The 20,966-nt window shown below is 41.2% G+C and overlaps 1 long non-coding RNA gene across 3 annotated transcripts in view; it reads left to right on the top strand.

The window, feature by feature from the left end:
- Nucleotides 1-11,552, top strand: part of LOC140614140 (uncharacterized) — a 51,552-nt gene extending 40,000 nt beyond the window's left edge. For all 3 annotated transcript variants that reach the window (XR_012015030.1, XR_012015031.1, XR_012015033.1), the window contains 3 exons: nt 4,418-4,570; nt 6,114-6,306; nt 11,282-11,552. This is a non-coding gene — a long non-coding RNA (uncharacterized lncRNA). The remainder of the gene's footprint in view (nt 1-4,417; nt 4,571-6,113; nt 6,307-11,281) is intronic.
- Nucleotides 11,553-20,966: the final 9,414 nt, after the last annotated feature.

The following is a 20,966-nucleotide window of genomic DNA, read 5'->3' as shown; positions in this document are numbered from 1 at the left end:
GCTGTTTTGAGCATGGATTTATGCTGTGAGTCATGACCTATTTTTTTCAACAAAACTCCCTTTTAATAATTGGAAAAGTGTTGAATTGAATAGTACTAAACACACACACACACACACACACACACACAAGAACAAAGGGTCTTTAATGAGACAGCTAAAAAGATCATCTCAAACAGCTCTGGGACCACTTCCATCCCCCTCTTCCCCTGGATTGTCACAGGCATATCAGAAGCCATTCTCTCTTATCTGGGACTGAAAGGCAGAGTGAAGTGTCACACCTCCCCCCAACACAACTATTCACAACCAGGGCTTGGGTTTGCTGACTAGGGAACTGGAGAACACAATCTCTCTTATATCTATTTTCCAATATTAAAAACAAAAACAAAAACAAACCACCCAAAGTTGAATTGTTCCTTTGGTAGGGGAGTGGGGAGCATGGGGAATTGGCTGTGACAGATGTCTAATTTTGCTACCTAGGGTGGTGGCTCGGGAAAGAGACCATGGCTTATTGGGAACTTCACCTTCTAGGGTTTCAGTGGAAGGGGTGAGAGGTGACATTTGTAGAAAGTTCCTGGACATGTGTGAGTTCCTGCTCTCTACCATCAGCGAAAAGACCAGGCAAGTCAGGACTCCCTGAAAAACAAATATAGACAAATGCATGATCCTCTGAGAGATACATAGAAAAGGTGAGCTGGTAAAGCATATAAATCCTTGAAAGCATGGCCACTGCAGATTTGCAATAGTAAATGGCACTACTATTGTATTCTCATATTCAACATTAAAAAAAATTGAAACAAGACAGAAAGATAACAAAGTACACATTTTCTGAAATCCCATTACCAAGAGAAAGCCCTTATAAAAATCTTCCAAATAGCTCTCTACAAATGTGTGAGCGTGTATGTGCAAGTGCACGAGCATGTGTGTATGAACGTCAATATAACTACACATTTTCACAAACTTGGGCCTAAGGTACATGGTATTTTGAAACTGACTTTTTTAGTCCTCAATACTTCTGGACTTGCTCTATGTCTGTAAATTTAAACCACATCATTTTCAATGTCTGTAGCATGTTCCCTTGTATATATGTATCATAATTTGACCAGCCTTTGATTACAAATAAAGCTGCTAAGAACTCTCTTGCATGTGTCCTTTTTTGGATACACACCTCATTTCTCTTGACATGTACCTACGAGGGGGATTACTGGGGTTCTGGGCTCTCACTCACCTCTTATTGGACATTGAGTTTTTTTCTAATATTTCTGTTTTCTCAAACTGTGCTGCAGTGATCTTTCTTCTACTAGAATATAAGCTCTGCAAGGGCAATTTCTTTTTCTGTTTGCTTCCCAGGTAAATTCCAAATGCTCATGCTGTTATTTCCAACACATCTGCTGAAAGAACTATATAAATATGGATTTTTTTCACATCTATAAGTATAGGGACAATGAATTCTTAACTCAAAGTTTTTACCCCTCTACATCCATGGATGACCATGAAATGCCACGAGTAATGATTTGAGGGTTACAAATTCATGGCAGTGAGTAAGCAAATTTACAAATGTAGAATTCATGAAAAATAAGGATCACTATATTTCATAGGATATATTCCTAGATTTGGACTTATTGGATAATAGAGTATATACACTTTAAGTACCAATAGATACTGTCAAATTTCCACTACTTTTCATGAAAAGATATTTTGATTTACTTTCCCATCAATGCTATGTGAGGGTGCTCACATTCCCATGCTCTTGTCAATCCTAGGTCATGTCTTTTGTTGTTGTCATTGTTGTTGTTGTTATTGTGGATCTAGATTGGGGAAACTTAGATTTTTATTGTGATGACAAAAATCACCCGTGGGAGAATGAAAATTCTAACTGACAAACTGGAAGTGAAATGTGGCTGGGCAACATGGGGAATGGATGTCCCGAGTCCCTGGAATGCTTCCTGGAATCTTGGGTTTCCTTCTGGAATCCTCTAGGTGCCCTGTATACCTCCTGGCACCACGGTCCCAATGGTCGCACAGAGCCCAGCTGGAGAACCAGCCCTCTTGGCCAAGAGTTTTATTGTACAAGAAGATGAAGATGTACAGGGATGTTCAGAGAGTGGCCTCAACTGCAGTAGGTACCTCCTCCTCCTCCAGCAGGCTGTTGGATGCCTAGTTCTGACAGGGGCACTGCTGAATATGAGCCGATAGCTTGACCATGCAGTCGTGCAGCTCAAGGACTGGCCCTGTTAGCAGCACTTCCTACTTATAACTGGTACCCTGGTATCCAGACTGAGTATGAAGGCAAACGGTCCTTCCAGCTCATCTTCCCCTCTTCCTAAGAGACATTGTGGATAGCAACAAGGATGAAGAAGAAACAGGCATGAAACATTTTCTTCATGTTCCTACAGAGAGATCAGCAGCTGGCAGAACAAATGACTGTAGACAGCAATTTGTCAGTGACTGGCAGCTCAGTTTTCTTCTGCATGAGGCTGAAGAGAACTTCTCCTTTGAACATGGAGCAGAAGGCTGTCTCTAGGTTTAGAGTCAGTTGCTGAGCTCTTGGGGGTTGGCAGTCAGGCCAGACAATGAAGCTCCATTCTCCCTCAGCATCACCAGCAAGAATTTGGTGCTCTTGTCTATCTTGGAACGTTTTGATCATCTTCTGGGAGACCATGGGGGCAGATGATCACCTTCTGGACAGTTGACACTTGGCATCTCCACCAGGACCTCAGGGGCAGACATGGACACCCACCAGGACTTGGGGCTGGTTCTGGGTGGGTGGGAAATCATGTTGTCAGCACTGCCCGCCTTGCTCTGGGCCTTGCTGTGGCTAACCATGCTGGTCTGGGCCCCCAGCATCGGGTCCTCAGTCTCCCCAGGGTTGGAGTGCATATAGGGCCAGCTCCTCTAACTCCTCTTCTTCCCCCCCACCCCACTCCTCACAGCTGGAAGTTGTGTGGTGCAGCCATGACACCCCAAATCATTAACCCTATATTTGCAGTGCCTGCCATGCTGTCAGTCCTGAGTCATTGATGGTTGGTTGGTTGCTTAGTTGAATAAACACTTCAGGCTCTTCACTCCTCTCCCATTTAGTTGTGGATTTTTTTAGATTTCTCTGAATCTAATCTTAACAATATTCCCCAGATGGATTCTCTGGGTATTTTATTCTGACTTTTAATGAGTGCAAATAGCAGTGGGGATGCAAAGCTTATGGGAAGCAATGATGACCCAAGGGCCCAGCTTTTTCTCCACAAAGGCTAAGAGCTAGTAGCAGAAAATGCAGTTACCTTTACAAAGCTGATAAGCAATTGATTTTTCAGTTCAGAAAGTTATGAACCATTTTTTAAGCCAACAACAACACTAATTAACACCAAAGAAGATTAAGCGTGCACTCAAGTTTTCCACTAACTTTAATGAATTAGTTGAGTTGCTGGAACATTACTCAGCATGGGAAGAATAAAGGACAAAGATGCACTCCCCATTCTGCTGAGCATGATAATGAGGTCTGTACCTCATTTGCAGGGAAAATGTTCTTTAGTGAGCATCCACAACTTACGGAGATAATGAATCTATGCCCCATTTTACTTCCAATTTTATTAATAGATTATTTTACAGACTAATGCAATTATAAATTAGCTATTCAACAGCACACAATGAAATTCATGAACAAATCTGGTTAAATGCTTTCCTTGATTGCACTGCGTGTATAACATCTTTAAAACGGGGATTCGATTCTTAATTCACACCATCAATTAATGTTTGCACACATTGTATTAATCAGTTCTTGTTGTCAGGAGAAGTCCCAGTTGTTTATTGGTAGGGATATATTAGCATTTACTGGCATCTCTAATTACAAATCTGAAATTCCTGGGGAAGAGAGAGAAAATTTTTTTAATTTGTGTTTTTAAATATCAAAATTCTTATGTTAGTCATATACTTAGGGGGAGAAGCAGATTCAAAATAATATGAATTGCAAAATGCCATTTTTATTTATTATCGAAACGGGTCTAGAAGAAAGTAATCTAAAATTTTGGCCATGGTTATTTCCAGGCAATAGACGCCCTGGTGACTTATTTTATTTTGTCTTTGCTTTCCTGTATTTATGGATGCTTTTCTCCATTTGAACAATGATATATAGAGCTTTCATGTATAAATACACTAAAATCCATGGAAAACATACAAAGCATTACATGGCTTCCAGGAGTCCTAATATTCAACAAATCCTTGTGCAAATGGACTATAAAAATCTATCACTTCTCAGAATGGAATGTCATGGTAAATGAAAACTAGGCTATAACCTCGTGGAAGGAAGGAGGGAAAATGAGCTGAGCAGCAGTAGCTTCTGAAAATGGAACTTTGGGTACTGCAGGCCTAAAGGCAAAAAGAATTCTGCATAAATACCTACTCCAGTAGGTAAATTTGTTTCTTGCAGAGCCATGGGTCAGCAGTGTATACCAGGATTGAATGAAGAAGTACCTACTGTCAGAGAAAGAAGTTGCAAATACCCAGGAGGGAAAGGCTGAATGTGCTTTATGGTGTTGGATTAAAGTAGGACATACCAGTGTAAATTCACATTTATTTTAAGGTATGTACATTAATATATGTTTAATATACACATATGCATTTTATTTACCTTAACATGCATTTTAATATATGTACATGCAGATGGCTAGATACAGAAATATAGATATGTATACATACATGTACATACATACAAACATGTGTATGCATACGTATGTTTTCTTGTTCTGTCAGCTGACAGGGCCTGGAAGTCGACACCCAGAAGCGATGAACAAAACCAGTGTCAAGATCTTGGTTTCTAGGGGACACTTGGGTGGCTCAGGTGATTAAGTGTCTGCCTTCTGCTCAGGTCATGATCTCAGGATCCTGGGATCAAGCCCCACAATGAGCTTCCTGCTCAGCAGGGAGCCTGCTTCTCTGTCTCCCTCTGCCACTCCTTCTGTTTGTTCTTTCTCTCTCTCTCTCAAATAAATAAATAAAATCTTAAAAAAAAGAAAAAGATCTTGGTTTCTAAAGGCTATCTCCAACATAAAGAATCAAGGCTGCTCGGGACTCCTGGGTGGCTCAGTGGTTGAGCGTCTGCCTTTGGCTCAGGGCATGATTCTGGAGTCCAGGATGGAGTCCTGCATTGGGCTTCCTGCAGGGAGCCTGCTTCTCCCTGTTTCTGTCTCTGCCTCTCTTCTTCTCTGTGTCTCTCATGAATAAACAAAAATCTTAAAAAAAAAAAAAAAGAATCAAGGCTGCTTAGAGAAAGGGCTGGACAGGGAAAGTGAGTTTGGAGCATCTTATAGTTTTAAAAATGAACAAATTCTCACCCCCCCACACACCCCCACACACAAAAAGGAATTGAGCATGTCAATAGGACATAGGGACAAAACTTGCAATTGCTCCTTATGGCCAAAGTTGAAGTAATTTGGGCAATAAAATAAATAATGATAATATTGAATTATAACATGAGATGTAAACTTAATATCCCTGAGTATACATCGATAAAATAAATGATCTAATGAATAAATAAAGGACGGATAAGGGACAGATCTTCTACGCAGACTTCCAGTTAATAAATGTAGAGACTCCTCACTCCAGAAAGTGAAACTGAATTCCTCTTTCCTTGAGCATATGGGCTATACTTAACAGTGATTTACTTCCGATGAATAGAGCACGGAAGGCAGAAGACAGTGCACACACCCTTAACCAGGATGTCAAGGTTAAGATCACCAGTGACAGGCTATGTTGATATCATACCCTCGCCTAATACAGTGAGATCAGGAGCGCACTTCGTGATTTCATCCCCAAAACCCAGTTCCCCAGTCTCATGAGAAAATTTGTCAGACAAACTCAAATTAAGGGGCATTCTACAAAATGCCCCGTCCTCTTCAAAACTGTCAAGATCATAGACATCAAGGAAATACTGAGAAACTCTCATGAGTTGGACTGGTCTGGGGAAGGCATGACAGCTAAACACAACATGGTATTCTGAATTAGATCTTGGAATGGAAAAAGACATTTAGTGTAAAACTGGTAAAATTGGAATAGTCTGTAGCCGAATTAAGTGTGATTTCTTTTCTTTTCTTTTTTTTTAAAGATTTTATTTTATTTATTCATAGAGACAGAGAGAGGCAGAGACACAGGCAGAGGGAGAAGCAGGCACCACACAGAGAGCCCGACGTGGGACTCGATCCCGGGTCTCCAGGATCACGCCAAACCGCTGCACCACCGGGACTGCCCTGATTTCTTATTTTTGTTAAATGTGCCATGGTTAGATGTTAACATTGGAAGAAGATGAGTGAAGGATATCTGGTACTTTCTGTATTTTTGCAAATTTTCCATAAACCTAAAATTGCTCTGAAATTTTAAAAAATTTTAAAATTGATCTCAAATTTCAGATCTAACCTCTGTCCTAGTATTTTCTAAATGTTATCATTATATCTGCTATCGAAAGAAATTGTTTGTTAGTAGTCACTATCTTGTGTTTCACTATTTAGCAGCAGCAGGTGAAGACTTGGGCTGCTTGGATTTGAATTCTCCTCATTATTATGTGACCTCAGACAAGTCATTTAACTTATGTGCCTCAGTTTCTCTATCTGTAGAATGAAGGTATGATGTATCACAGGGACAACATGAAGATCAAACAAGATAATACTCAAATAGTAGAGATCTTCTCAAATATCCCAGAAATAACCTAGAAAAATCGGTTCACCACCACCACCAAATTCTTTTGGTTATAAGTCAGAAAATGGGCCAAAAAGTCAGAGATAGATAAAAAGAGGTGAAATGAACCTACACAGTTTGTAAGTCTCAGTGGGCACCAGAAGGAGAATCCATGTACCTAAAGCAAACTATTCATTTCACTCTTTTTTCTGCCTTTTTTTTTTTTTAAGATTGTATTTATTTATGAGAGAGAGAGAGAGACAGAGACACAGAGGAAGAAGCAGGCTCCATGCAAGGAGCCTGATGTGGGACTCAATTCCGGGTCTCCAGGACCACACCCTGGGCTGAAGGCAGCGCTAAACCGCTGAGCCACCCGCTGCCCCTTTTTCTGCCTTTTTAAGATAATTTTTCTTTTGAGAAATAACCAAAAATTTCCTAAGTGACTCCATTTCTTCCATTTTGTTGTTGTTCTATACTCTTTCTGGGCCAGAGGGCTCAAATACTAGAATGTCATCTGTGAGATGCCTTGCCAAGCTAGATGCAAGAAATATTTAGGACTTACTATGGATAAACAATTACATTTTTCTAATATTCCCTGTATTGCAAAACTCAGGAGAGTTCCTACAAGGCTCATCGAATAACCCTTGGACATTTTACCTTTGGGGCCCATTAGTCACTATTATTACTAAGCAGGATTAAAGTACTAAGCAGGGTAGAGATTTCATTTTTTTAAAAAATCACATTTGCTGGTATCTGATTGAAAGAAACACATCCCCCAAAATTCTGCCTTTTGTATCTCACTGGCAACAAAAGGAAAGAGGTTTTCAAGAATACCCTTGATTGTTAGCCTGTAAGAGAATCACGTGAGAGAGGAGAGAGAGTCTCCAGCAGACTCCCCACTGATCATGGGCAACACTGCCAGCCTGACCATACTTTGGGAATGACTTTCTGTGGTTTGAAAGGACTAGTGTGTTTTAGGACTTATTTTACCCAATGGTCAATGGGAATATGGCTAAAACTGTGTGATAAAAAAGAGATGAATTCACTTCCTGGTGAGCCCAAAAGCATGGAATCACCTGTTATTGTTTCCTCCAATGCTCTGAACAGTGATACCACCACTTTTTGTTTCTCAAGCCTTCTCATGTAAAAGACGTTTGGCTGCTTATCTGCCGGGATAGAGTAAGCTTCCTAAAATGTTCTCTTGTGAACAGGAATGTCAAGGGGTGTGTCTCTAAATCAGCGGTTCTCAAATTTTATTGTGCATGAGAATCACTTGGTGAGCTTATTTTAAAAGCATATTTCTGGGCCCCACCCAAGAAACTTTGATTTATTAGATAATAATAATAGCAAGCATTTATTATACATTTACCATGTGCCAGGCACTATTAGAAGCACTTTACATGTATGAACTGATTTAATTGTTGCAACAATTGTATGAGGTAATGACTATTGTTACTCCTTTTTTTTTACAAATAAGGAACCTGATGCTCAGAGTGATTGATATCTAGTTAACTATTTATTAACTAGTTAGTGGTGGAGCCTTGATGTGCACCCAGGCAGTTAGTGTCAAAGTCTCTTACCCACTATTACTCGACCACCTCTTGTCTGGTGAGGCTCTTCACTCTGAGTTTCCCAAAGGGAGCCCGTGAAACAAAGATGTAGATGTAGGCAATTTCTTGGACTGATGGTTTCCAGAGACACAAGTATGCAAGAAAGCCAGACAGGGAACTGCGTTAATGAGCTGGTTGTTGCCATGGGTAGCCAGGGCTCAGTCCCGCTAGGAACCCTCCAAAGGACCATGAAAAACATTCCTTTAGAATTGCCCTACTGAAGTTGGAGAAGCTAGGGTGTGTACTCTGGCTCCTTCCCCTTCTCAGTTGAGGGTTGTCTTGCTGAGGGTTGAATTCTGTGTCACTAACATACTCCTCTGAACCCAGAAAAAGACCTCGGGCAGAATGGTGAAGAGATCAATGCAGAGAATCATCCATCATAGCTGCAGGCAAATTCTGAAGTGGGTCACAGGGATTTGGAGCACAGCTTTGATAGGAATCTTTGATAGGATAATATATATATAATATATATATTAACATTTTAAATTTAAATTTAATTTAGTTAACATATAGTATATTATTAGTTTCAGAGGTAGATTTTAGTGACTCATCAGTTGCATATAACACCCAGTGCCCATTGCATCAAGTGCCCTCCTTAATGCCCATCACCCAGTTACCCTATCCCATCACCTACCTCTCCTCCAGCAACCCTCGGTTTGTTTCCTAGAGTTAAGAGTCTCTTATGGTTCTCCCCCCTCTGTGTTTTTATCTTATTTTATTTTTCCTTCCCTTCCCCTATGTTCATCTGTTTTGTTTCTTAAATTCCACAATGAGTGAAATCATATGGTGTTTGTCTTTCTCTGACTTAATCCATTTAGCATAATACCCTCTAGTTCCATCCACATCATTGCAAATGGCAAGATTTCGTTCTTTTTGACAACTAAGTAATATTCCATTGTATGTATGTATGTATATATACCATATCTTCTTTATCCATTCATCTGTCAATGGACATTTGAGCTCTTCCCATAGTTTGGCTATTGTGGAAACTGCTGCTATAAACATTGGGGTGCATGTACCATTTCAAATAACTATGTTTATATCCTTTGGATAAATACCTAGTAGTACAATTGCTGGGTTGTAGAGTACTTCTATTTCTAACTTTTTGAGGAAGCTCCATACTGTTTTCCACAGTGGCTGTGCCAGTTTGCATTCCCACACACAGTGTAAGAGGATTCCCCTTTCTCTGCATCCTCACCAACATTTGTTGTTTCCTGAGTTGCTAATTTTAGCCATTTTGACCAGTGTGAGGTGGCATCTCGTTGTAGTTTTGATTTGCATTTCCCTGATGCCAAGTGATGTTGAGTGGAATCTTCATTTTTTAAAGAGTTTATTTATTCATGAGAGACAGAGACATAGGCAGAGGGAGAAGCAGGCTCCCTACTGGGAGCCTGATGCAGGACTCAATCCCAGGACCTCGGGATCACTACCTAAACCAAAGGCAGACGCTCAACCGCTGAGCCACCCAGGTGGGTGGCTGAATCTGCATTTTAACCTACTGTTCAGGTGGCTCCAGGAACACATTTTGAAAAAAGTTTTTTAAATTTGAGGATAATTTTGGGCTGCCTCAGTGTGGTATCGCAGGCCATGACAACAGGGTTCTACATGATATGAAACTGAACAATTTCCCATTTCCCTTTTCATCCCCAGCCCCCAAAACCATCCCCTAAGAAGTGAGCCACACCAGACCAGATCATTAAGATCCCACAATGCAGTTGAATCCTGCTTTTTGTCCTAGACTGACAGACACATGGCACAACCAACCAGAAACAGCCCTATCTAACCAATCACAAGAAAGTTAAAGTTCTCAGGATGGATGAAGAAAGGGGAGAAGTTTCTGTGCCCATATTGCTCTTAATGTCTAGATTTAAAATTTCAAATATGCTTAAAAATTGGTCACTGCCATGATCACCAATAAAATTGAATCCAGAACCCAAATCATTGGAAGGAGAGAGGATGAAGCTTAAGAGGCATCTAAAAGTAATATATTTAACTTATGTCTCCCATGGACTTGCTGTGTCCTATTGAAACAGCACAATGCTAGGCAGGCAGTGAGAGAGAACCAGAACCAGAAATGTCAGACCTAAATGGGGGGATCTAGGAAAGCTTCGAATTCAGGGCCTGCAAACTCAGAGGCCATCATGGGCCAGGAAGGTATGATGGCTTATTATATAAATGATGAAAATACAATACAGAGGGGAAAGCCTTGGCAACTGGAAAATGCACACACTTTTTAATTTTCAGCAATGCTAGGCTGGCCAAAAGTAAATAAATAATCAAAAAACACTTTGGTGCTCATATTTGCAGATTACTAATATGTGCATATTCAATTTCATTTTTTCTCCTTTGGTTGAGAGGAGACAGTTTCTAGGAGTCACTCAGGGACTTATGTTCAGCTGATATATGTTCTGAATGATCAAGGCATGACTGTAAGTGTCCTTAAATATTTGACTGTCACCTCTGAGTTCAGGCAACAAGCAGACCCAAGGATTGAAAATACATCTACACTCTCTTCTGTCATCTGCCCTTAAAAACTTATATTTTGCATTCATAATATGGAAAAATACATAGAGAAATGTAAAAAACCAATAAGCAGTGTATAGATAAGTGTGTTTAACTGTGTAAAATAAGAGTTTTCCATATGCAAAGGATCTTAGCTTCTATTATAAATTCTTTATTTAAAAATTTTTTTATTACAAATTCTTTAGAAGGAGCACCTGTCTGGCTCAGTTGATAGAGCATGATCTCAGGGTCACGAGTTTGAGCCAGACATTGGACATAGAGATTACTTTTTAAAAAATTCATTGGAAGGGTAAATCCATCAGCAGGATACCATCAATGATCTAAGCATTTGTTGATCTTCCTTTTGTTGACAATCACAGTCTCAGTAAACTACCAGTACTTATGTTTTCATTAGGGATTCATCTTTTTTATTATTATTATTAGGGATTCATCTAAACACAGAAGGAAAAAAGCCTTTCTTTGTTTTTTTTCTTTTTCTTAATTTTTTTTAGAGAGGAAGAGGGGGAGAAGCAGAGGAAGAGGGAGAAAGAGAATCTCAAGCAGGCTTCACACCCAGCATGGAACCTGACCTCATGATCCTGAGACCATGACCTGAGCTGGAATCAAGAGTCAAATGCTTAACCAACTGAGCCACCCAGGCACCCTTTTACCTTAACTTTTTAAAAAGTATGTTTATACTTTTATATGTATATACTTATGTTTATAAGTACAAAGTCTCACTGTGTTTACTCTCAAGGAACTTCAATAAAAATCTAAAAGGTTTGGCTACAGTCAACAGTTAAACAAATCAATCGGTTGTGCCACCAGATGTGAGCTTTAGGAGGTAAGGGTATTTTTTGCTTTGTTTACCCTCATATCCCCAGGCACCTAAAATCATGCCTGTCACAAAGACATTCAACGTGTTGCTATGGCTCTCATTTGCCCCTTGGTGGTGGTTATCAGCTGCCTGGAAGATTTAAATTCTGAATTATTTTAGAACCAATTTCTGCTATGCAAACGCTCTGTATCTCCAGACGCTAACAAGTGAAATAGAAGAGGGAATGAGAAAGTACAAGGGACCATTTGGAAAGGTTTCAGTAAATAGCAGAAGTTGATGGCAGATTTTGAAGGGATAGGGGTTAGGGGTTGAGTTGAGGGAGAATATGGAGAGGTGAGCATTCTGAACGTGTGTGCTGTGATTTAGAGGGAAGAGGTGAGAGAATAGCGAGCAAAAGTAGGATTTTCTCAGTTGAGCAGACAGCATAAGGCAGAGGGGAAGGAAAAATAAGACTAGGGATTAAGGGCAGCCCCGGTGGCGCAGCGGTTTAGCGCCGCCTACAGCCCAGGGCGTGATCCTGGACACCCTGGATCGAGTCCCACATTGGGCTCTCTGTATGATGCCTGCTTCTCCCTCTGCCTGTGTCTCTGCCTCTCTCTCTCTCTGACTCTATGAATAAATAAATAAAAATCTTTAATTAAAAAAAAGACTAGGGATTAAGAGAGAGGAGTAATTGGCAGAGTAATGGCAGAAAAGCCATTTTGTCAAGAGTTCCTGGTATCTCTCTAAGCTTTGCTAGTCCATAGCACTCTATATCCAGGGAATACAAAGTGTTGGCTAGATGTTGTATAATTAAGCTTAAAAATACCTTATACTGGGTGCACATGGGTGGCTCGATCAGTTAAGCATTGGACTCTTGATTTTGGCTCAGGTTGGGATCTCAGGGCAGTGGAATCGAGTCCCCACATCAGGCTCCAAGCTCAGCACAGAGTTGGCTTGAGGTTCTCTCTGCCTCTGTCCCTCCCCCTGCATGCTTGCACTCTCTCTCTGTCTCTCTTATTTGTAAGTAAGTAAATAGATAGATAAATAGATGATAGATAGATAGATAGATAGATAGAATCTTAAAAAATATCCTATGGGATACCTGTCTGGTTCAATTGGTAGAGCACACACTCATGGTCTTAGGGATATGAGTTTGAGCCCCACGTTGGGTTGGGTTTACATTAAAAAAAAATAAACCCTGTAAGAGAGATACTGCACTACCCTGGGAATACGAGTTGGAGCATCCAGAGAGAAAGATAACTGGCCAGATGGCTGGCCTTATGGACCAAGAGGCCATGGCCCTAGGCATGAAAGGAGCCCACCCTGAAAGAAGTGTCACATGAGTGATGGATAGATCTTCTAAGCTCCTTACGCAGATGGCCTAGGGAATATCTGTTCCCAGAAATAGATACCAAATGACTGTGTACCTTATCACTCCTTTTTCCAATAAATATGCCCACAGAAGTTAGATTAGGCATTACTTTTTTTTTTAACTATACCATAAAAATGTTCTGCAAAGCTCTATATCAGTGTAATTAGGCAAAGGAAAGCTAGATCTTATGGAAGGCTCAAGAAACTTTTGATCCCATTAGAACTACTGGGAGATTTGCAGAGCAAAGCCAGAGAAGGTTAATGTCTATCTCGGGCTTAATTTATGATCTGAGTGTACAAACCTCTTTCAAGACCATACAGCTGACTAATGAATTTATTAGGGAGATTAATGCTTATTATCTGCCATTTCAAGCTGTACTGGTATGTGCTAACTTGATTCTTATACCTTGGAACATGCTGAAACGTCCCCAGGTGCATCTGACCGGCGGCTGTTTTTCCCAAGCCTGATGCTCCCACAGTTTAAGGTGGGGGGATGAGAGGAGCCAGTCCCCACTGCTGTGTTGGCTTCTGTGCCTTTGCAGCCCATTCCCAGGGGATGGCACATTCCCCCTTACCCCATCAGACTTGCTCAGGGCTTGCCTTGAGTAGGTAGGTGTAAGCAGTGTACCTGCTACAGGTAGTTGTCGCCTCCCTCTGGCAGTCTAGTGGTCTTATTGAAGGCGAACAGATTTCTTTCCCATTGTCGCTCATCTTCAGCCTCCTCCTCACTCCCACCTCAGACACCTGAGCAAGTGAACCATGCTATCTATAAATCCAGATGGAAATAACCCCATTAAGGCAGAAATTAGCAAGGCAGGCCTAATCACCTGTTTCATCCACAGAGTCACATGTGCAAGGGTTCAGTAGGATACTCCTTGTCCAGGTATTTCTCTTCCTTTAGCTGAGAGTCACATGAAAACAGCCAGGGGTTTTTGTAAAGACTGATTCTATGCAATGGGGTGAAAACCACATGCATTTGGTCTTTATGTTTTACCTAGACCAGGTAACTCTTATGGCCCAATTGATCACCTCGAGTGGATTCAACCCTACTGATATTATCAAGAAGTACAGCATGTCTCTCAATTCCTTGAATTGTCTAAGAATCTCAGGGGCTTATTCAAACCAGCGTAGTAGGGGAGAGAGCTGCAAAGTACCACAGAGTCTCATACCACTGGGGCCCTGGCTGCAGGTACGGGTGTTCAGTCTGATCCTACACTGTCTGAGGCACCTTTATCCCCTGTGACAGTGAGACTCTTACCGGTCCAATGATGCCTGGGCCCATGGTGCCCCAACTCTGGACTGATTCAAGATTATAGCTCTTTTTTTAAGATTTTATTTATTTATTCATGAGAAACACAGAGAGAGAGAGAGTCAGAGACACAGGCAAAGGGAGAAGCAGGCTCCATGCAGGGAGCCTGATGTGGGACTCAATCCTGGGATTCCAGGATCAGGCCCTGGGCTGAAGGAGGCGCTAAACCGCTGGGCCACCGGGGCTGCCCCCAGGCTGCCCCAATTACAGCTCTTTTAATTAACTTCATGTGCTTCACATAAGGTGAAGTATTTGACTTCAGCTCTATGCCATGCTACTGCTAACCCTCCCCCATACCCTTTCCCACGTCTCTCTGTGCTGAACATTGGTTACCAGCCCCGACATTCTATTGCCTCCTGGTGAATTCCTTTCTGAGGCTTTTTCCTGATGGCAGCTGTCAGTGGGCTTATCTCAACTGAAGGGAGGTTCTCAAGGTGTTGAGTCTTAAAAGAGTAAGAGCTGGGACTTCTCAATCCCTCTTGTCCCCTACAAAGTTTTCCTACCTCTCCCTTGGAGGACAGTTCTATAAGGGGGGAGGGTCCAGAGCAATGAACCCCTCTTATCTTCCTTTGCTCCTAAGAATTCCTGAAAAGAGACTCTTCCATGAACATTAAAAATCTGGCCATTTTCACTACCCTGTCCTTACTCCCTCTCAAAATAACAAAAAAGGAAAGAAAGAAGAAAGAAAAAGAAAGAAAGAAAGAAAGAAAGAAAGAAAGAAAGAAAGAAAGAAAGAAAGAAAGAAAAGAAGAAGAAGAAGAAGGAGGAGGAGGAGGAGGAGGAGGAGGAGGGGGAGGAGGAAGTTTCCACTGTTCTGGCACCCCATCAAGAGCAATCTGTAGCAATTTCTGGTTCTTTCTGCTAAAGAAGTACTGTTGAGTGTTAGGGGAGTAGACAATGGGTCTCAGCTAAGGGAATCACCTCTCTTCTGGTACGGTCTGCATTTTTCTTCTTCAGGGTTCTACTAACTGTCTTCTCTCTGTTCACTATGCAATATCCCAATGCTCAGGTCTGCACTTACTTAAAGTTTGAATTTTACTCTTATCTTTGTCTTGCTTTCTTCATGGGAGGGAACCTGGAGATGTGCTCTGGAAATTTGGGCTGCTGTTCTACTCATTATCCCAGATAGATTTGTCTTCTGTTTACAGGACGCTCTCTAGCCTGACCAGGGGTCAGAGTTATGGATTATAGGTTTGTGTCCCTGCAAACTTCATATGTTGAAATCCTCCCCCCCACCTACCCCCACCCAGATGTTGGCATTAGGAGGTGAGGCCTTTGGGAGGTAATTAGGATTAGATGAAGTCATAAGGGTGAAGCCTTCATGATGAGATTAGTGGCCCTATAGGAGTCAGGAGGAGCTTGTTTCCTTATTTCTGTTCTCTACGCTATGAGGACACAATGAGAAGTCAGCAATCTACAACCCAGAAGAGTGCTCTGACTAGTACCTGACTGTGCTGGCTCCCTGATCTTGATTCCAGCACCAGAATTGTGAGAAATATATTTCTGTGGTTCTCAAACCACACGGTCTATGGTACTCTCTTATAAGCAACTCATTTGACAGCAATATCAGCTAGTGTGCTGTGCTACAGGTCTGCGGGAGGTTGCGAGAGGTCTTTATTTGGCACCTTGACATGAAGAGTTATTTCCTGATTGAAGTCTGAGCTAAGAACAGGTTCCGCAGAAAGACAGAAATGAAAATACTATGACACTTCCTATATAACACCACTGCACAGTGTGGCTCCTTCTCCTCTAGTTCAAGGTACATATAGGTTGGAACATCTCATACACTGTCATGTGGTTCTGCAAACTTATTTAAGTTTTGTCACTGGCAAGTTATGCACTCTTTTCCAAATCATGGAGAGGAAGGAGTCATTCATTCAATTGACCAGAGGGTCCAGGCAGTAACCAGGGTCTTAAGTTATCTTTCAACACACACATACAGTTTGCATATGGGATATCCAGGAATGTTCTAGAAGCTCAAAAAGAAATTTGCAAACTCCCAGTTGCCTTGAATCATTATCTATCTTTTTGCTACTTCACTCTTAATAAAGACATGGACCCAGATAACTATTTCTCTACTTCAAGAAAAATAAGGGCAAGTACAAAGCTCAATAAATGAAAACCAGCACCGAAAAGGAAAATCCACTTCTTCTGTTTCTCCTTTATTCTTAACACTACTGCCACACTCACAACACTTCCAACACCAGGAGTGTGGATTCTTTTGTTTCCAAAAATACCAAATTTTTTTTTTATGAAACCAGCTGAGTATCCTACAAGTCAATTCAATTCTGACACTAACTGGATTTAAGGCAGACCTCAAGGGTTAAGGGCTCAGTCCCACGAGACTGCCTCCTACTTTCAGACACTCATCAGACACTGCTTCCTACTTTCTAGACACCAAGTGCTAGATCCTCAGATTACCCACAACTTCTGTTCAACTTGGCCACAAATCAGAGGTTCCTGTGAACCAGCCCTTGGATTTGGTTATTTGTGAGAACAGTTCACAAAACTCAGGAAAGCACATTTACCATTTATTCTATAATATAAGGTATGATAAAGATGAAAAGCCACATGAAGGGATACATGGTGTGAGGCCTCAAAGGGTCCCAAGCACATGAGCTTCTGTCCTCACGCAATTGGAGTACGCTGTGTTACCAGTGTGTAGATGTGTTTACCAACCAGGAAGCTCTCCAAACCCCATACTTTGGCATTTTTATGGGGGTTTCACTATGTAGACATGATGGATCATTAACCCCTTTTTCAGCCCTTTCCCCTCTTTGGAGAGTGGAGGCAGAGCTGAAAGTTCCAAGCTTCTAATTATGGCTTGGTCATTCTGGTGACCAGCCCCCATCCTAGAGCCCACCAAGAGTCACCTCATTGGAACAAAAAGCATAATTATTGACCAGGAAATTACAAGGGATTTGGGAGCTCTGTGTCAGGAACTGGGGTCAAGGGCCAAATATTAGAATAAAAGATGCTATTAGTTGTCTCTGGCTTAGGAAATTGTAAGGGTTTTAGGAGCTCTGTGCCAGGAACCAGAGTCAGAGACCAACATATCTGTATCTTTATATCTATATCTATATTTCTATATTGACTTTCTATTATTTCATGGGCTCTCAGCCTCGAAGTCAGGAAATGATTGGGAATGGTGAGGACTATTGGCACCCTGGGGTACTCACTGGCCATTTTCAGCTGATCCTTGTCATACAAGGAATGTGTGATTTTCCTATTAAATTTTGGCTGAAATTTTGTAAAAACACTGGGTAGTCCAAACTAAACATGTCCACAGACCAGATCTGCCCTTCAGGCTACACATTTGGAACCTGAGATGAGAAACAAGAATGCTTGGAAAGCACAGTTAGCTAATGTTGTAGAGTAAGCTGTAGGCCACTGAACTCACTTTGCAATTGTTTCCTGAGAGATGAGCCAAAACCTCTCAGCATCTTGGGCACCAAAATTCCTCTGAATTACTTCTTTTTCTTAAAGAATAGATCATATATATTATGAAAAGCAATATGTGCAGCTTTCATCACTCCTTAGCTTTAGGAAATGGAAAGGAACTCCATTCTCTCCTTTCATTTGGGGAGAAAAAGATCCAGAGAACAGGTTTCCTTGGTCCAATTTAGAACTTCTAATTTGGAAGTAGCCAGGTTACGATGGGTAGATTGTGTTCACTGGTGCTTTTTCCCTCTGCATCTGGGGAGAGAGGGCAAGAGGTAGAAGCATGCCTACCTGGTGAAAGAAAATGATGGGATGAAAATGGAAGAAGTATTCAATTATAGGATATTTGCAAATATCTGTGAAGCTAGTATGTAGTCAAAACATCTGGATAAGTCACTGACTCTGTCAGCCTCTGGATAGCTGCCTGGTATATGAGGACCAGGAGGGTGCTCTTCCCCCTTACAGATGCAATGCCTTTCCCTGCCTTTCTTGATTCTTTCACCCAGCAGAGAAATCCAGAGTCACTCAATTTAGAATTCCTATACTGTCAATATAGGAATTCCTATAAGTCACCCATGATGGCTAGTCTATCGCGTTCATAGCACCAGGGTGCCAGACCATTCTTACCGGTCCCCTGTACTAACTAACATCTTAGGGGTTCATATTTGGAATACATGTGTAACACTCATGATGCCAAATTGTAACCGAATAGGTTACACACTGAAGAAGATGGCACCTTGCTTGCAATGGCCCTAACAATGAGCAGTGTCCAAGGTTACATTAGAAAGGAAATCCAGATTAAATAATGAAGAGGGAAGTGGATATGAGTAAGCACAACCGGAGTTTGATTTATCAAGCAGGAAAAGAACAGCTTAATTATTCTCAAATGCATAAAAATAATGCTAATGGGTACATCAAACTAGGCAAACAAAACATGTGATCTGACAGCGCTTTAATTAATGGATACAATTTTTAATTAGACCGTCAATTATCTGTGAGGCAAATGAATGTTGGGAAATTACTTGTTTTCTTTAGTCTCCCCAATTTGTATTCTTGGAGTCATATTTGAGTCATCTCTATCTCTAAAAATATCAAGATTCCAAAGCCTGATCGTTGTTACCTTCTTATGCTTTTCAAACCTACCCTTCCCTCATTCTCTCAGCTAACATCCTAGAGCAGTGCTCCTCAAATTTCAATTATACTGACAGATCTTCTGGGGATTTTGTTAAAATATGTATTCTAATGCAGATCCTGTTGGTCCAGAGGTCACACATTGAGTAGCAAGGCCCTAGCCTATGTTCTCCTCCCCACTCTACCCTCAATTCTAACCACCCTACCCTCTAACCTCTAACCTTACTGGCCTTCAGATAAGTGTGTCTCTCTTCCAGGCCCTACTACATTTTATTGGCAAATAAATGTTTCTTCATTACAGCCCTGATGGTTTCAGAGAGGATCAATCAACCACCCTGAAAGGGAGAGTGACACAGGGCACTCCAGTAGTTTTGGAGGGAAGTATTGTCTAATTGATTCTTCTGGAACAGCCCCATCAAGCAAGTAGACATGCAGTCTCCTCCTAAGCTCCTCATTCTCTGTGCAGTCTTTTTCTGGTTGTGATCTCTGCTTCGGTTTCACATCAGCTCCCGAGGGTTTTCTGCTGCCATTTAAAACCCTTACCTGAGAATGGCCCAAAGCCCCCCTCTCCCCGCCTGCATTTTTGGTCTTAGCACAAAAAGGAAGTAGTGATAGAAATTCTAAAGGACAATATGAGAATCAGATTCAAGTATTTGATCTTAAGGCAATACACTCCAGCCCCAAAGCCCAATACAATTTACTTAGAAAATGATCTGACTTTCCTTACCAACTCCAACCTCCATTTTGATGAGCATCATCTTTTTTCTAGTGTCCTAGAAGCTGTTTCCCCAGTGACTGGGCCTAGATAAAAACCTCTCAGACACACTATATTCTCCCACGAAATTCTGCTTTCCATCTGGGGAGGCAAGACATGTTTCATGGTCATAGCCAAATGGTAGACGCAAAAAATGATTTCATCCTTCCTGAACCAGCTTTGCCGATGAAGAAGCATTGTGCGATCCAGGTGAGACCTGCCTCCCCAAATACAGAAAATGGTTGGTCCACATATATGAAACAGCCGTAACAGTTCTTTAACCATAAAATCTCTGTAACATATATAAAACACACATTAACAAACATTAATCAGAGCCAGTTTATCTACCAGACATAGAAGGCACAATGCCTAAGTCCCATGATACTTTTAGGGGACTGTGAAAATGTTTTAATTTCTTTCAAAATAGGAAGAAAAAATAGCTACAATAATATGAATATTATAATAAATTCAGTCTGGATTACATTAATCTTTATACTAATGTAGTCATAAAATATTTTTTTTCATATTTTTTTATGAAGGAAGGGACCCACAAAGACCGAAGTGCCAAGGATCCATGAAAGTCACATGTTAGTCCTGACTGTGAAAAGAGCGTCACTCTCTTTGAATTTATCCAGAGCCCTCTTGACTTGTCAAGGTCTTCCATACCTGGTCTCACTCCACATGTATAGCTTATTACTAATTGTCATCTGCTTGGGCCCTCCATGCTAGCCAATATTTTCCAACTACTATTCGGGTGAGAGCCCCAGGTAAATATTCTTTTGTTAATGTGTCTTTATTCATCTCTTCTTCCTGGCACCTGAGTGGCTCAGTGGTTGAGCAGCTGCCTTTGGCTCAGAGCATGATCCTGGAGTCCTGGGATGGAGTCACTCATCGAAGAAAAAAAGAGGGAGCCTGCTTCTCCCTCTGCCTGTGTCTCTGACTTTCTCTCTGTCTTTCATGAGTAAATAAAGAAAATGTTAAGAAAATATATATTATTCATCTCTTCTTCCACATCTGGAAAGCTCTCTACACTGTTAGTACGGAACTCACCCATTTTATTCCCGTCTTTTTTTCACGAACCCTTCCCTGACAGCCACCACCTGCATTTATCTATATTCTAACCTATAGCACAGTGAATTTACTGTACCTACCAGAATATAGGCCACCCCAGGTGGGAAGCAATCACTCATTTTCCCAGTGAGAAACCGCCCCCACCAGAGGAAAAAGAAACATGCCCAATTTAAGCTCATAAGCTTTTGGTGATGTAAATGAAATAGTCAAATGTCTACTTAACCATGCTTAATGTGTTCATTTAAACACATAGGAGTTTTTAAAATAGCTTTTTATATAACATCGTATCTTGATTTGGAA

The sequence above is a fragment of the Canis lupus genome, chromosome 22 (assembly GCF_048164855.1).
Source record: "Canis lupus baileyi chromosome 22, mCanLup2.hap1, whole genome shotgun sequence".
NCBI classification, from domain to species: Eukaryota; Metazoa; Chordata; class Mammalia; order Carnivora; family Canidae; genus Canis; species Canis lupus.
Note: the sequence above shows the minus strand (reverse complement) of the source record. Positions and strands in the feature narration are given on the sequence as shown.